The sequence below is a fragment of the Primulina tabacum genome, chromosome 3 (assembly GCF_025594145.1).
Source record: "Primulina tabacum isolate GXHZ01 chromosome 3, ASM2559414v2, whole genome shotgun sequence".
Lineage (NCBI taxonomy): Eukaryota > Viridiplantae > Streptophyta > Magnoliopsida > Lamiales > Gesneriaceae > Primulina > Primulina tabacum.
This window is the reverse complement of record NC_134552.1, coordinates 43,329,615-43,344,681: the sequence shown is the minus strand read 5'-3', so window position 1 is coordinate 43,344,681 and position 15,067 is coordinate 43,329,615. Positions and strand designations below refer to the sequence as shown.

Sequence of the window (15,067 nt, the reverse complement as noted above, 5' to 3'; positions counted from 1 at the left end):
TTTTTTTTGAAATGTAGAACACTTTATAAACAAGTGTACAATTTTTTATAATGAAATAGGTATCATCTCATTCACATTACAAGATCAAGTTAAATATCTACAACAAGATCCAAATTACAAGTCTTGTACAAAAGAAAGTCATAACAAACTAAGGTTCAACAACTACATCTCAAGTGTTGAAAACCAACTCTATATCTACGTCCGAATCTCCACTCTAATCTCGATCTTCTATTCTCTTCTCGACCCTGATCATGTCCCACCTGTTGTCATGCACACATACAAACACAACAACTGCCGGATAACTCCGGTGAGATATATATTCCCGATATAAACAACGTATACATGCAATCATATAAACATATATAAAAGCATAGAACAGTTATCAATAGCATGTATCATAATCTGAACAACATGAATCGATATAAAACTGTAACTCAAACTCTTTGACTCTTAGTCTCTGACTCGACTCTTATCTAGGGATCCCGGTTGAATAAGAACGCAACAGTCTCCCACCTACTCTTCCCAGCTAAATGGTTGTACGTTCTTATTCCCAGACCTTGGCCTTCTATATCGAATCTCTACAATAGGAGTCGATCTACTCCTAAGCAACATCGATATAAACCAAATGTCCAGTGACTTGGCACCTCTGCCAAAGACATGGCACATTTGCCATAGACTCAATACATGATTTGCTATAAATCAATAGACTAAGCATATCAATCTCATGAATTGCAAATATCAATGCAATTACAATAAAGTATGTGGTTTTGGGAAACTCAAGCTATCTCTTACTCGAGTTGTATCTTCCCGGTTTAACATTGATTTATACCTTTCTTTTGTCGATCTGACGAAGTCGAAGTCTTGAATTCGAAGCTGTCACACTCAATCTGGCAATGACATTATTGAGGAGTACAATATCAATATACAACCCAACACAAGAATTCTCAATCTAATCAACTTTCGACGACATAACGGAACAATCTCGATATACCCAACAATACAATATCAACAGATACCAATCTCAGCAATTCATAATCAATCGATAACAAACACAATCTGATATTCTAAAAATCAGTATAATCTCAATCAAATCCAATCTGAAAATGATAACAATTTCATACGGTATCCGTTCTTCAATCTGATTTCGATTATACAATTAGAACAATCTCAGGAACACATTATAACAATCATATCATGATTCCTTCAATATCATATTTTCAAAACATGCTAAAAAATAAGAAAACTCACATATTCTTGAAGCTCTTGTTGAGAGAAGCACGGTACCAAACTCGGATTGAAATTCTGACGGACGGATCTCGTAAAATCACAATTCTAGTATTTGAAAAGCTTGAGGACTTCTTTTCCAAGGACTCTCGGTTTATTTCTTCTGAATTTCTGAAGGGAAAATGAATTTTGAAGGAGGCTTAAACATGTCCCAATGCATGGCAAGACAAGTGTCACAATTTCATACTTCAGTGCTCGCGCATATGCGCGCTCTGTCTTCTCGCATATGCGCGAGACCTACTGTCTTGGCACAACACATTCTATCTGCCCGCGCATATGCGCGTTCCGTCTTCGCGCATATGCGCTAGACCTACTGTCTCGGCACTTCTGCAATTCACATGCTCGCGCATATGCGCGTCTCTTCTCGCGCATATGCGCGAGGTCTTCTGCCTCGGCACTTAGTACTCGTGCATATGCGCGCATCTCTGCCGCGCATGTGCTCGGTACCTACTGGATTTCAACAATACAATACTCATGCCTTTCCAAATCTGGTCTTGAAGTGGTCCTTCTATAATCCCATCAATTCATCAATTAATAATCTCAGATTAAAAGAATAAAATCTCTGGCATTACAATTCTCCTCCTCTAAGATCTGATTTCGTCCCCGAAATTACAGACAATCAAATCACATACAAGAAAGAGATATAACAGAAGCTAAATAATAAGACTCACATCAATGAAATAACTCTGAAAATTTCTGTCTCATATCAGATTCAGTTTCCCAAGTAGATTCTTCAATGTCATGACGACTCCATTGAACTTTCACAAGTGGAATAGTCTTCGTTCTGAGCTGCTTTTCTTTACGATCTAGAATCTGGATCGGTTTCTCAAAATAACTCAGAGTTTCATCAAGTTCTGCCTCATCTGGCTGAAGAACATGAGAAGCATCAGGAAGATATTTCCGCAGCATAGACACATGAAAGACGTCATGTATCCCAGATAAAGAAGGCGGAATAGCAAGTCGATAGGCACGAGTACCTATCTTCTCGAGAATCTCATACGGACCGATATAACGAGGAGATAATTTCCCTTTCTTGCCAAATCTGACAATGCCTCTGAAAGGAGAAATATTCAAAAATACTATGTCTCCTTGCTCAAACTCTAACGGTCGACGTCGAATATCTGCATATTTGGCATGTCTATCTTGAGCTGTCTTCATTCTCTGCTGAACCAGTTTCACTTTCTTAGTCATATCTCGAATCATATCAGGTCCAAGTTCAGGTACCTCAAATATTTCATCCCAATAGAGAGGGGATCTGCACTTCTTGCCGTACAACGCTTCAAACGGAGCCATCTCTATACTCGTCTGATGCCTGTTGTTGTACGAAAATTCACAAAGTGGCAAAGAATCTTGCCAACTAGTGCCAAAGTCTAGCACTACAGCTCTAAGCATATCCTCTAATGTCTGGATAGTCTGCTCTGACTCTCCGTCTGTCTGAAGATGATATGCAGTACTCAAATTTAATTTCGTACCTAGAACTTGTTGCAAACTGTGCCAAAAGTGAGAAGTAAATCGAGGATCACGATCTGATACAATGGACTTAGGCACACCATGCAATCTGACCACTTCTCTGACATAAATCTCTGCCATCTGGTCATGTCTATACGTCATTCTGTACGGAATAAAACATGCTGATTTGGTTAATCTGTCAATAATGACCCAAATCGCATCACAACCTCTGGAGGATCGTGGTAGCTTCGTCACAAAATCCATGGAAATGTGATCCCATTTCCATTCTGGAATAGATAAGCTTTGTAACAGACCTCCTGGTTTCTTTCTTTAAGCTTTAACATGTTGGCAATTCAAACATTTGGATACAAACTCCGCAATGTCTGATTTCATCTGTTTCCACCAAAACTGTTTCTTCATATCATTATACATTTTTTTGCCACTAGGATGAATACTCAAACTACTACAGTGCGCTTCTGTCAAAATCTGCTGTTTCAAATCTGAAACATCTGGCAAAACAAGTCGATTATTCACATATAACACATCATCACGAACCTGATATTCTGATTGATGCCCTGATCTGACCATCATAATCGAGTTCGGAACATTCTGATCAACTTTCTTGCTTCTTTAATTCGAAAAATCAACTATGGTTCAACTTGAATGGCATACAATCACAGAGTTGACAATCTGTCTCAAATACTAATCCAGAAAAACAGCAATCTTCAATCAAATTCGAAACATTAATCGTCGATAAGGATAAAGGACATACCTTTCGACTCAGTGCATCAGCTGCTGCATTCGATTTTCCAGGATAATATTTGATTTCACAATCAAAATCTTTCAATAAATCAAGCCATCTACGTTGTCTCATATTCAGTTCTGACTGTGAAAATGGATATTTCAAACTCTTGTGATCAGAATAAATTTCAAATTTCTCACCGTATAGGTAGTGTCGCCAAATCTTCAATGCAAATACGATGGCAGCCAATTCAAGATCATGAATCGGATAGCGAGTCTCATGTGGTTTCAATTGTCTCGAGGCATAGGCAATAACATGTCCTCGATGCATCAAAACACAACCCAATCCTCTGTGAGAAGCATCACAATAAACAACAAAATCACCAGTACTTGACGGAATCGTCAACACCGGAACACTGGTCAATCTCTTCTTCAATTCCAGAAAACTGGATTCACACGCTTCTGACCAAACAAATGGGGCATTCTTTTGAGTCAACGGAGGAATCGGCTTTGCAATACTAGAAAACTCCTTAATAAATCGACGATAGTATCCTGCTAAACCGATAAAAATGCGTATCTCTGGCACTGATGTCGGTCTAGGCCAACTGATCACAGCCTCAACTTTGCTAGGATCAACAGAAATACCATCTCCAGATATAATATGTACCAAAAATGTCACTTGCTTCAACCAAAACTCACATTTAGACAACTTAGCATACAATTTCTCAGTTCTCAGAATCTTCAATACAGTTCTCAAATGCTCAGCATGATCATTCAAATTCTTTGAAAAAATCAGAATATCATCAATAAAGATACCTCTGAAATATAGGGTTTATCAAACCCATAAATACAGCTGGAGCATTTGTTAAACCAAACGGCATGACTATAAATTCATAGTGGCTATAACTGGTTCTGAAAGCTGTTTTCGATATATCGGAATCTCTGACTCTCAGCTGATGATATCCAGATCTCAGATCGATCTTGGACTAAACAGAAGAACCCTGCAACTGATCAAATAAATCATCAATACGAGGCAAAGGATATTTATTCTTTATCGTAGCCTTGTTCAGTTGCCGATAGTCAATGCAGAGTCTCATTGAACCGTATTTCTTTCTAACAAACAGTACTGGAGCACCCCAAGGACAAACACTCGATCTGATGTAACCCTTGGCCAGTAAATCTTCTAGCTGCTCTTTCAACTCTTTCAGTTCAATTGGTGCCATTCTGTATAGAGTTTTTGAAATAGGAACAGTACCTGATATCAATTTAATACTGAAGTCTATTTCTCGGATTGGAGGCAAACCCGGAATCTCATTTGCAAAGACATCAGCAAACTCACATACCACTAGGCAAATCGGCCAATGATGGGCTCCATTTCAGTACATCTACTGAATACACAAGGAATCCCTCTGCTCCTTTTTGTAATAATCGAGTCATAGACAACACAGATATCAAAGGAATTCTAGCTCTAGAACCCTTACCGTAAAAATTCCATTCATCAGCCATTCCAGGTCTGAATCTCAGAATCTTCTGGAAACAATCTACGGTAGCTCTGTACTTTGTCAGCATATCAATACCGATAATGCAGTCAAAATCAGACAAACTGAGTACAATACAATCTAACTCAATATCATTCCCATCATACTGCAGTATACAACGTTTAACAGGTTTCACTGATATAAAACCTCTCCCCAAAGGTAAAGAGACGAATACTACAGCAGATAATGACTCAACAGGAAAATCATGTATCAATGCAAATAGCTTAGATATAAAAGTATGGGATGCACCCGTATCAATAAAAACATAAGCAGAGTAACCACAAAGAGAACATGTACCTGCAACAACGTCATCAGGTGTTTTCTGTGCGTGTTCTTCAGTCAAAGCAAATACTCTGGCCTGCTGTCTCGGAGGCTGGCCAACAGTCTGACTTCCTCCTGGCCTCGGCTGTGACTGAGTAGTAGGTGATGGCTGCAAAGAGTGAACAATAGATGATCGTCTATCAGCCTTAGCCACTGATCCAGATGATTCAGCTCCCTGGGATCGTTGAGAACTTCACTGTGGACAGACTCTGGCAAAATGTCCTTGCTGTCGATAGATATTGCAACTACCAAATACTCCTTGGCATTGCTCTGTGGAATGTCTTCCTCCACAAGTTCTGCAATAGACCCCGGTATAACTCTGGCTCTGTAGTGAACCACTGGAGCTAGATGAACTACTACCAGACTTCTTAAATTGTCTTCCTGGGGCTTTCAAATGATCTTTCTTCCCACTGCTGCTACCACCACTATCAAATCTGGGAGGGGGTTGGTGGAACAGAGTGGAAGATTGCTGTTTCGGTGCTGGAGCAACATACGAAGCTCCTTTCTGCATAATCAGGTCCGCTTCTGCTCCTTTGGCTCTGTTCAGGGCATCAGCAAAATTATTCGGTCTCCCTGCATTTACCAGTGTAAAGATCTCAGGATTCAGCCCATTAATGAACTGATCAGCAACATCTTCATCACTCTCAGCCACATGTGGAGCAAAACGTAACAAGGTAGAGAATTTGGCCACATATTCTTCTATGTTTAGTTGACCCTGTCTCAGATTAGCAAATTCTGCACCCTTGTCTTTTCTGTACGATACTGGGAAGAATCGTTGATAGAATTCTGTCTTAAAGATCTTCCAAGTAATAACTGTACCTCGATGCTCCAACGCTCTCTTGGTCGTGAGCCACCAATTCTTTGCAACATAATGCAATTGATGCCCAATCAGTCTAACTCTTCGTTCATCTGTGTAATCAAGGGAATCAATCAACATCTCAATATCATCTATCCAACTCTCACAGTCAACATTATTCTCAGTGTCATTCAAAGTCGGCGGTTTGAACGACTGAAATCTCTTCAGCAGTGTTTCCATGGGTGTCGCTGTAACATCCATCGGATTAGTGGAAGTACTACCCTGTTCTGGGATTCTTCGAGGATGCATATCTGATTATCAAAATGGTTAGTCACCAAATATAACAAATCTGTTTCAGTCCTCCTCTGATCATCACACCTCTTATAAAGAATCGGTTCTGATTCATTCTTTCAATAATACACGTTTCCAATCAAATCAGATAATCAGGTAAACCTGTATTTTCAAAGCAGTAAAACATGGTAACATTTACAAAGCAGGAAAGAAAACTCAATCTACCCCGCTCACTCGCTTCTAAGTCAGTCTAAGGAACATACAGCTACAGCTCTGATACCACCCGATGTGGGGACCCGAACGCTAACTCATCTTCTTAATCATCATTAGGATTAATTAGGAACAATTAAATAAATTGGGTCATAAAATTTGTTTTTAAATGTTGAACACTTTATAAACAAGTGTACAATTTTCTATAATGAAATAGGTCCCATCTCATTCACATTAGAAGATCAAGTTAAATATTTACAGCAAGATCCAAAGTACAAGTCTTGTACAAAAGAAAGTCATAACAAACTAAGGTTCAACAACTACATCTCAAGTGTTGAAAACCAACTCTACATTTACGTCCGAATCTCCACTCTAATCTCGATCTTCTATTCTCTTCTCGACCCTGATCATGTCCCACCTGTTGTCATGCACACATACAAACACAACAGCAGCCGGATAACTCTTGTGAGAAATATATTCCTCGTATAAACAACTTATACAAGCAATCATATAAACATATATAAAAGCATAGAACAATTATTAATAGCATGTATAATAATCTGATCAACATGAATCGATATAAAACTGTAAATCAAACTCTTTGACTCTTAGTCTCTGACTTGACTCTTATCTAGGGATCCCGGTTGAATAAGAACACAACAGTCTCCCACCTACTCTTCCCAGCTAGATGGTTGTACGTTCTTATTCCCAGACCTTGGCCTTCTATATCGAATCTCTACAATAGGAGTCGATCTACTCCTAAGAAACATCGATATAAACAAAATGTCCAGTGACTTGGCACCTCTGCCAAATACATGGCACATCTGCCATAGACTCAATACATGCTTTGCTATAAATCAATAGACTAAGCATATCAATTTCATGAATTGCAAATATCAATGCAAATACAATAAAGTATGTGGTTTTGGAAAACTCAAGGTATCTCTGACTCGAATCGTATCTTCCCAGTTTAACATTGATTTATACCTTTCTTTTGTCGATCTGAAGAAGTCGAAGTCTTGAATTCGAAGCTGTCAACCCTCAATCTGGCAATGACATTATTGAGGAGTAAAATATCAATATACAACCCAACACAAGAATTCTCAATCTAATCAACTTTCGACGGCATAACGGCACAATCTCTATATACCCAACAATACAATATCAATAGATACCAATCTGAGCAATTCATAATCAATCGATAACAAACACAATCTGATATTCTCAAAATTGGTATAATCTCAATCAAATCCAATCTGAAAATGATAACAATTTCATACGGTATTCGTTCTTCAATCTGATTTCGATTATACAATTAGAACAATCTCAGGAACACATAATAACAATTATATCATGATTCATTCAATATCATATTTTCAAACCATGCTGAAACATAAGAAAACTCACATATCTTGAAGCTCTTGTCGAGAGAAGCACGGTACCAAACTCGGATTGAAATTCTGACGGACGGATCTCGCAAAATCACAATTATAGTATTTGACAAGCTTGAGGACTTCTTTTCCAAGGACTCTCGGTTTCTTTATTCTGAATTTCTGAAGGGAAAATGAATTTTGAAGGAGGCTTAAAAATGTCCCCATGCATGGCAAGAAAAGTGTCACAATTTCATACTTCAGTGCTCGCGCATATGCGCGCCCTGTCTTTGCGCACATGGGCGAGACCTACTGTCTCGGCACTTCTGCAATTCACATGCTCGCGCATATATGCGTCTCTTCTCCCGTATATGCACGAGGTCTTCTGCCTCGGCACTTGGTACTTGCGTATATGTGCGCATCTCTGCCGCACATGTGCGCGATACCTACGGGATTTCAACAATACAATACTCATGCCTTTCCAAATCTGGTCTCGGAGTGGTCCTTCTATAATCACATCAATTCATCAATTAATAATCTCATATTAACAGAATAAAATCTCGGACATTACATTAAATTTCTTTCGATTAGTTTAGATGGGTTGGCAACTAAACTAACTATTCTCGAGTGTCTATATCATTTTGCTAACATATAAATGCGGAAAGAAGCTAGACTTACAGATTAGAACAAATCACATAATGAATGGGGAGGGGTAAGTTGAAGTGTAAAGATGACATATGTGTTTCTGGATGTTCGGAGAACTGAAGCTCCTACGTCATCTCTTCTTCTTTTAGGAAATTTTACACTAGAAGGATTTGGATGATACAAGTAGTTTGCAAAATCCAAATTCAGTTTGGTCTTAAACACTGCCAAACAGAAACTCCTAGTATCTCAAATTGAATTAATATATAGTCTACAAACTACCATACAAGAGTAATACAAAATGACACTAACTTAGCACGAAATGATCCTTAAATTATCAGATAAAATTATTTTAAGGGTGCATTGAACTGATTCAGTTTCGCTCAGGTATATCAAGGACTTTGAATATTTAATCTTATCGGGGAATGATTAATTTTTTCTGAAGTCAACTCCTCCTCTATTTATACTCTCAAAAATAGATTTTTTCAATCAAAAGTGTCTGTTGGCATTTTAGTACATGTCAATGCTTTTTTGACAGTTCGTAAACTGTTACGATCAGTCTTGACGCGTACACTGTTGTGACCAGTTTGTTCAGACTGCTTGATGTTAACATCAAGTTAGAGTTCTGTTTTAGACGGATTCTGATGTTTGGTAAACTGAAATCCTTTAGAATTATTTATTCAGTTATAGAGTGATATCAGTTTTGTTTAACTGTACTAGTTGCATCAGTTTCTATTAAGTTAGTTTTGCCACATTATCATTTATTAACCACAAAAATGTACCAAATTCTTGATCCAATAATTTCACCATTTTTGGTGTTTGGCAAAATAATGCAAAACTCCAATGTAAACAACTGAAATTGAGGAGCCGCTGATGAAAATTTATCATCCGAAACTTATATAAAAAAATTAATTCTTGTACTACATACTTGTTCTCAGATACTGATCCAGACCGTTCAGCATATTTTTCTACTTCTTCTCCTTTTTTGTCAACACCAGGAGTAGCTACATATCATCCTAGAACACACAAAACTGAAGCCATCTGAGCTGACATATTGTCGATTATGGAGAAAAGCTAAATATGAACTGAATCAATTTTGGATGATAGTTTGGTGTTGTGAGGAACCAGACGCTAATTCATTTTCTTAATCATTATTAGGATCAATGTAACCATTAAGTAAACCGGGTCATAAATTTTTTTTTAAATAAATGAGTGCGCAACATATGAAAAAAATCTTATTTCATTTACAAGGTCAACATCAAGATCAAAAGTACAAGTCTTGCACAAAAGTAATTCATAACAAACTACTGTTCATTCACTACATATCAGGTAATGAAAACAATTCTACTTCTGGGTCCGAATCTCCACGCTAATCTCAATCTCTCATCCTCTTCTCGATCGTGAAACTGTCCCACCTGTTGTCATGCACACATACAAACACAACAACAGCCGAATAACTCCGGTGAGAAATATATTCCCTGTAACGCCCCAGATTCGACGACTGTCCTCACTGTACCAAGACGAGTCTTTCCAGCGTGCTTATGTCCTCACTTACACGCACCCTGGGAAACTTCCCAGGAAGTCACCCATCCCAAAATTTCCCCAAGTCAAGCACGCTTAACTTTGGAGTTCTTATGTGATGAGCTACCGAAAAGAAGATGCACCTTCGTGATATGAGTAGTACAAATCAAATCTTTTAAGCCCTCTTAAACTGTACAGTCCATTACATTGAACAGTCTCAAAATCCCTCTCATTCCCGTGTGGGTCGGTTCATTCATGTTCTCTCCACCTAGAAGCCTGCCAGGAGCCGCTCATTGTCCGTGCAACTGATGGCACCGGCGATCACCCCCCGCCCTCTTCGGCCCCGGGCCTCACATTCCCAGTATAAACAACGTATACATGCAATCATATATGCAGATATAAAAACATGGAACAGTTATCAATAGCATGTATCATAATCTGAAAAACATGAATCGATATAAAACTGTAAATCAAACTCTTTAACTCTTAATCTCAGACTCAACTCTCATCTAGTCTAGGGATCCGGGTTTACGGACGTTGGCACATTATATCGAATCTCTACAATAGAAGTCGATTTACTCCTAAGCACATCGATATAAACCAAACATCCAGTGTCTTGGCGGCTCTGCCAAAGGCTGGGCACATCTGCCAATGATTAGGCTCATCTGCCCATGACTCTTTCTCGATATCTATCTTCCATTCCCTGATTTTCTATAAATCAATAGAATAAACATATTCTTTCAAAGAATACAAAAGTATTAAATCCATAACAAATAAGTATTTAGTTTTGGGAAAACTCAAGTCGAATCTAAATCGAGTCGTATCTTCCCGGTTAAATATTGATTTATACCTTTCTTTTCGTAGATCAATCTGATCAATGAAATCAATATTAGTTTGGCTCTGATCATTCTTCGAAGTCGTCAATACCCACTCTAGAATGACATATTCGAGAAGAACAATATCAGTATACAACTCAAAGCAATACTGGAAATGATCAGAACTCAATCTAATTCTGTTTTGACGGCATAACAGCACAATCTCGATATACCCAGCAACACAATATCCACAGATATCTATCTCGACTCATAATCAATCTACAAACACAATCTGATACCAAATCTGTATAATGTCAATCAAATTCAATCTGAAAATGATAACAATTTCATACGGTATCTGTTCTTTGATCTGATTTCGTTTATACCATTACAACAATCTCAGAAACAGATAATATCAGTCATATCATGATTCCTTCAATATCATATTTTCAAATCATAGCAAAACATAAGAAAACTTACGTCCGTGTGAAGCTTTTGTTGATAGATACATAGTACTGAACTCGGATTGAAATTCTGATGGCTGGATCTTGCAAAACCACAATTCTCTAAAATATGAAGAAACTCTCACGAAGCTTTTCGATTTTCCTTTCTGAAGATTTCTGAATAAATTGTAAGAATTTATATATACAAATGCATGGCAAGAAAACGTGGCTCACTCTTCAAGCTGCACGTCTCGCGCATATGCGCGACCCTGATCGGCGCATATGCACGAGATCTACTGGTCTCGGCGCCTGACATTTCTTCTGCTCGCGCATATGCGCGCCCTGACCCCGCGCATATGCGCGAGACCTATTGTCTCTGCATTTGTATTTTTCACATCCTCGCGCATAAGCGCGCCCTCTTCTCGCACATATGCGCGAGGTTCTCTGCCATGCTCGCGCATATGTGAGCATCTTGGTCGCGCATAAGCGCGCCCTCTTCTCGCACATATGCGCGAGGTTCTCTGCCATGCTCGCGCATATGTGAGCATCTTGGTCGCGCATATGCGTCGAAACAGAATTAGATTGAGTTCAGATCACAATAATAAAATCTCGGCCATTACAATTCTCCCCCTCTAAAATCTGATTTCGTCCTCGAAATCGCAGCAATCAAATCAGATAGTAAATCAGATACAATAAGAAATGCATAATAGAAGCTAAATAGAAAACTCACATCAGTGAAATAATTCTGGGAATTTTTGTCTCATGTCTGATTCAATCTCCCAGGTAGATTCTTCAATACCATGACGACTCCACTGAACTTTCACAAGCGGAATAGTCTTCGTTCTGAGTTGCTTTTCTTTACGATCAAGAATCTGAATCGGCTTCTCGAAATAACTCAGAGCTTCATCGAGTTCTACCTCGTCTAGCTGAATAACATGAGAAGCATCAGGCAGATACTTCCGCAGCATAGATACATGAAAGACATCATGTATACCAGATAGAGAAGGCGGAATAGAAAGTCGATAGGCACGATCACCTATCTTCTCCAGAATCTCATAAAGACCGATGTAACAGGGAGACAACTTCCCTTTCTTGCCAAATCTGACAAAGCCTCTGAAAGGAGAAATCTTCAAAAATACTCTGTCTCCTGTCTCAAATACCAACAGTCGTCGTCGAACATTGGCATATTTGGCTTGTCTGTCTTGAGCTGTCTTCATTCTCTGTCGAACCAGTTTCACTTTCTCAGTCATCTCTCAGATCATATCAGGCCCAATCTCAGGTACCTCGGAGATATCATCCCAATAAAGAGGGGATCTGCACTTCTTTCCGTACAACACTTCAAATGGAGCCATCTCTATACTCATCTGATAGTTGTTGTTGTACGAAAACTCACAATGAGGCAAAGAATCTTGCCAACTAGTGCCAAAATCTAGCACTACAGCTCTAAGCATATCCTCTAATATCTGGATAGTCCGCTCTGACTGTCCGTCTGTCTGAGGATGATATGCAGTACTCAAATGCAATTTCGTACCTAGAGCTTGTTGCAGACTGTGCCAAAAGTGCGAAGTAAATTGAGGATCACGATCTGATACGATGGACTTCGGCACACCATGCAATATGACCACTTCTCTGACATAAATCTCTACCATCTGGTCATGTCTGTACGTCATCTTGTACGGAATAAAACATGCTGATTTGGTTAATCTATCAATAACGACCCAAATCGCATCACAACCTCGGGAGGATCGTGGTAGCTTCGTCACAAAATCCATAGAAATATTATCCCATTTCCATTCAGGAATAGATAAGCTATGCAACAGACCTCCTGGTTTCTTTCTTTCTGCTTTTACCTGTTGGCAATTCAAACATTTGGAAACAAAATCTGCAATATCTGATTTCATCTGTTTCCACCAAAACTGTTTCTTCAAATCATTATACATCTTTCTGCCACCAGGATGAATACTGAATCGACTACTGTGCGCTTCTTACAAGATCTGTCCTTTCAATTCTAAAACATCGAGCACAACAAGACGATTATTCACATATAATACATCATCACGAACCTGATATTCTGATCGATGCCCTGCTCTGACCATCGAAATCGAGTTCTGAATATTCTGATCAACTTTCTGTGCTTCTTTAATTCTCAAAAGCAGCTCTGGTTCGACTTGAATAGCATAGAGTATCTATGGTTTACAATCTGTCTCAAATACTAATCCAGAAAGACAGCAATCTTCAATCAAATTTGAAACACCAATCGTCGATAAGGATAAAGAACATACCTTTCGACTCAGTGCATCAGCTGCTGCATTTGACTTTCTTGGATAATATTTGATCTCGCAATCAAAATCTTTCAATAAATCAAGCCATCTTCATTGCTTCATATTCAATTTTGATTGTGAAAACAGATATTTCAGATTCTTGTGATCAGAACAGATCTCAAACTTCTCACTGTATGTCTGTCTAAGGATGATATGCAGTACTCAAATGCAATTTCGTACCTAGAGCTTGTTGCAGCCTGTGCCAAAAGTGCGAAGTAAATCGAGGATCACGATCTGATACGATGGACTTCGGCACACCATGCAATCTGACCATTTCTCTGACAGAAATCTCCACCATCTGGTCATGTCTGTACGTCATCTTGTACGGAATAAAACATACTGATTTGGTTAATCTGTCAATAACGACCCAAATCGCATCACAACCTCGGGAGGATCGTGGTAGCTTCGTCACAAAATCCATAGAAATGTTATCCCATTTCCATTCAGGAATAGATAAGCTATGCAACAGACCTCCTGGTTTCTTTCTTTCCGCTTTTACCTGTTGGCAATTCAAACATTTGGAAACAAAATCCGCAATATCTGATTTCATCTATTTCCACCAAAAATGTTTCTTCAAATCATTATACATCTTTCTGCCACCAGGATGAATACTGAATCGACTACTGTGCGCTTCTGACAAGATCTGTCCTTTCAATTCTAAAACATCGAGCACAACAAGACGATTATTCACATATAATACATCATCACGAACCTGATATTCTGATCGATGCCCTGCTCTGACCATCGAAATCGAGTTCTGAATATTTTGATCAACTTTCTGTGCTTCTTTAATTCTCAAAAGTAGCTCTGGTTCGACTTGAATAGCATAGAGTATTAATGGTTTACAATCTGTCTCAAATTCTAATCCAGAAATACAGCAATCTTCAATCAAATTTGAAACACCATTCATCGATAAGGATAAAGAAAATACATTTCGACTCAGTGCATCAGCTGCTGCATTTGACTTTCCTGGATAATATTTGATCTCGCAATCAAAATCTTTCAATAAATCAAGCCATATTTGTTGCCTCATATTCAATTCTGTTTGTGAAAAAATATATTTCAGACTGTTGTGATCAGAATAAATCTCAAATTTCTCACCGTATAGATAGTGTCGCCAAATCTTCAATGCAAATAAAATAGCAGCCAATTCAAGATCATAAATCGGGTAGCGAGTCTCATGTGGTTTCAATTGTCTCGAGGCATAGGCAATAACATGTTCTCGCTGCATCAAAACACAACCCAATCCTCTATGAGAAGCATCACAATAAACAACAAAATCACCATTACCTGACGAAATAGTCAAAACAGGAGCACTTGTCAAT

At 38.6% G+C, this 15,067-nt stretch overlaps 1 protein-coding gene across 1 annotated transcript in view; it reads right to left on the bottom strand.

Annotated features, from left to right (window-relative positions):
- LOC142538732 (uncharacterized) overlaps window positions 1–15,067 on the bottom strand; it is a 76,781-nt gene that overhangs the window by 56,665 nt on the left and 5,049 nt on the right. The gene's annotated exons all lie outside the window — the stretch shown is intronic.